The sequence below is a fragment of the Empidonax traillii genome, unplaced genomic scaffold, assembly GCF_003031625.1.
Source record: "Empidonax traillii isolate 1590-97213 ecotype Southwest subspecies unplaced genomic scaffold, ASM303162v1 scaffold293:size840699, whole genome shotgun sequence".
NCBI lineage: Eukaryota > Metazoa > Chordata > Aves > Passeriformes > Tyrannidae > Empidonax > Empidonax traillii.
The window spans coordinates 192,211-195,699 of record NW_020955486.1 but is presented as its reverse complement, the minus strand read 5'-3'; the positions used below and the strand labels follow the sequence as shown (position 1 = coordinate 195,699).

Sequence of the window (3,489 nt, the reverse complement as noted above, 5' to 3'; positions counted from 1 at the left end):
GAAATGTCTGCAGTTCCGTGAAACTATAAAGCTCTCTGTGGTATTTTCATCTTCATTGCTCTTGTCCTAAAAGAATTTGTCTTGACATTCCCTACTGCTGGTACCACCAAACACTCGTAGGCAATAGGGCACAGTCTGGACCTTTTTATGCTGAGATCTGAAAAATCAATTGAATCTCCAGCAGATGGAATCACTGGTGCAGAAAGTGACTAAACACTAACAATTATTCTGTGATACCAAGGCCTTGAAAGAGGATACTGCAAACACATAAACTACAAGGAAAAAAAAAGGGTGATTATATTCACAATAACTCTCTGCACAGTATCGTTATTTGGGGCTCTCTCCTTCTACAGGTATGCTACTATTCACTGCTAAATTAACTTTCTCTGGAAATATTTTCTATTCACTGATAACGCATAGATATATTATATGATAGGCTATGACACACACTGATAGATGACATCACATCATGATAGTGAAGCCTGCAGAATATTTCTATTCCCTTACCACTGTGCATTAAAAATAGAGTAGACTGACAGCAGAGTCTGTACTGTGATGGGAAACATGATTTTTATTCCTATTTCAAACTTGTGTGATTCTAGATTCTATATTCTTATTTTACTAAATAAAATCTAATTATTATATCCTGCATATAGTATCTACTATATACAATTTAGTTCCTGGGTGTACATAAATCCAGCCTGGCTCCTCTTTCTTCCCATTTTTCTTCCTTTTTTTTTTTTTTTTCTTTTTTTTTCCTGCCATTCTCTATATTTTCTGTTGATTTTACTAGCATTTTCTCCCCTTCTCACATATTCTATAATCTTTGTTTCTCTCTTTCACTTCACATATTGCCTTGTATACCTGTGCTAACACCCAGTTGAGCTGCAGGGAGGATTTTTTAGTGTACTCTGTTTGTATCAGTCTTATTATAACATACTCAGGATGTTATATTGCACTTGAAAGCTTCTAATATAAATATAAAGGAGTCGTATTATCTATTCCCAAAAGAATGTTAATCATAACCTTTTAATCATAATTCTAATCATATACATATTTGGAAAAACCCAAAAATTTTATGGTTGAGCATGGGAATAGATGTAAGAAAATGGGTGTTCTTGTCTTGGCTTTTGCACAGCCTTTGGTTGCAATGAAAGTATCTGATTTTGTTTTCTAGTTTGGTTTACCTGTCAAAATACATGAATAATATTGGCCTTCTTGATCGGGTGATGCTTGATCCAGCCAGTGTTTTGCTTTGCAAACACTATGCCAGGCTAAAGAGGTGCGAATTATTATTAGTTGTCAATTCTGTTTTACAGAAAACACCGTGGCTAAACACTCATCAAACTAGTAAATTGTTGGAAAGAAAATGAGAGAAAAGAGAAGAAAAAACTGAGAAAAGGCAGGTTTGGAACAGAAAAAATTAGAGCCCAAGTGGGATCCAAAGAAGAAAACTTTTGCATTAAATCTTCATAGTCTGCACCGCTACTTCTCACCTGCAGTGTGAAACTTCAGTGTACACACACAGCCTGGTCAAAATTAAACTCTGCAGCTTTCTGTTTAAACTCTGCGCTGTAACCACACTGATGCTAATGGCATGAGGTCAATTAACTTTGATCTATAATGACAAGAGCACTAGCTCCCTAATTTAGTGGAAAAAATAAACTTTCAGCAACCCTGAACACCCCCTATGCACTCTCCCTGCGTGTGCTGCCGATTAGAGCTATAATTGAGCACACTCTAGCGGTCTCTGACATGCCAAGAACACTGTGCACACAGAAGTACAGCCAAACAGAACAAACGGGTTCATACATTTAACTGTGCAACATAACACAACAACTCAGCTGTGGGCAACTCACCCGTGGTCTTCCAGTGGTCCTAAAGATTGATGACTTTTGGTATTTGCAGTTTCTACTTTCTGTACCTTGTTTCTCCATGAGGTTATATAATGCTTTATAAACTGGTTAGGGTAATTTGTGGGGAAAAAAAAATGCACGTCACTAGATTAGCCAGTTTGAGATCATAATTTATCTCTAATGGCCTTTCTTTGACAAGAAGAAAACAAAAGAAAATTAAAGCTGATAGAGCTGTTCTAGTAATGTCAAAAGTTGGCATTCTTCATCAGTCTTTAACTTAAAAGCAGTCCTTGTCAGAATAATGATAAAGGCATCATAGAAATTTTGCTTTTCATCTGTCTGGCATATAAATCAATGATCCAGAAAACAAATCATTATATATGTATTTTTTTAAAAAAAGTGAATATAAAACAAGCCAGCTTGTCTACATTTTTTATTCATCTCTGACAGAGTCAGTTATACCATTTCTCTGAGCACTCACTCACAGCTGAAACTGCTCCCCCCTCCCAGTTATAACACTGACCCCGTTTAGAGAGCACATCACAAACAGAGGCACTGAAATCAGGAGCCTTTTCCAGGGTGTGAGCTGACATAATGGGCGGCTTTGCTTCCTCTGGGGAGCAAGCACTCTCTTTATCACTAGGACAAATGACCTGGAGGAGAGGTATCCAAGGCTAGACACTCTATTTCCTTATAAGTGCCAGATCAGATCATAACACATTACTGTGACTCGCTCTGTTAACGACCAAGCACTTCGATTTCCAGGGAAAGCACGAAGACACATCAAGCTGGAGCCAAGCTCTGGGTATGTGAGAGGACACTTTCTAAGCAGGAACACCACTTTTAAAACTTCCCCTTCCCTTCTGGTACACAGCTTTGAAATCCATAGTTACAAACAGACCAAACCATTATCAAATCAACAGCAAGCAAACAACAACAAAAAAACCATTACCAATAAGCAAGGCTTACCTTACAGTAACTGCAACCTGTCAGAAGCAGGGTAAAGGAGTGCCTTTCACATGAGGGAAGGGTGGCCTTCAGCTCTCAAGGGGGGTCCTCTAGGATTCTTCACTTCGGATTTTTTTTCTACTTTTTAACTTTTTGAGGGCAGATCCTTATTCCTCAGAGTGGGGGAGTGCCAGCACTGTATATCCTTCCTCAGAAGTACAAGACTCCAACTCATGCCTCTATAATCTTGAAAATTGAGAAGGATTTCTTAGCCTAAAAAAAATTAAAAAAAAAAAGAAATCAATTATTTTTCAGGCTTGAATTAGTAAAAAAAGAATAGAAATAGAACTATTCAATGTTTTGGCAAAACAAAAAAAAATCACCACCCTACTATGGGAGCAATTAAAGATAAATTAAGAAAGAGGAGAAGTAGAGAAGGAAAATAAAGGTTAGATGACAGATTATGAGACAGAGAGAAAAGAAGGCAGAATCAAAAGCAAAGGATTAGAAATAAGAAAAAGAGGGGAAGAGTTTAGTAAGAAAAAGTAAATACAGGAAATAAAAATATTTCCCTTTCCTTTCATGGCTCTGCTAAGATTAGGACAAGTCTGGGAAAATAAGGAAAATGTTAAATACCCACAGTTAACAAAAAAGCTTTCTGGAGGAAAAAAAAAATAAAAACAAC

The 3,489-nt window shown here is 37.0% G+C and overlaps 1 protein-coding gene across 1 annotated transcript in view; it reads right to left on the bottom strand.

Annotated features, from left to right (window-relative positions):
* The window catches only part of TTC29 (tetratricopeptide repeat domain 29), a 196,076-nt gene extending 193,006 nt beyond the window's left edge, over positions 1 to 3,070 (bottom strand). The window contains exon 1 of the mRNA XM_027890662.1: positions 2,826 to 3,070. The gene's annotated coding sequence lies outside the window, so the exon portion shown is untranslated. The remainder of the gene's footprint in view (positions 1 to 2,825) is intronic.
* Between the last annotated feature and the right edge of the window lie 419 nt (positions 3,071 to 3,489).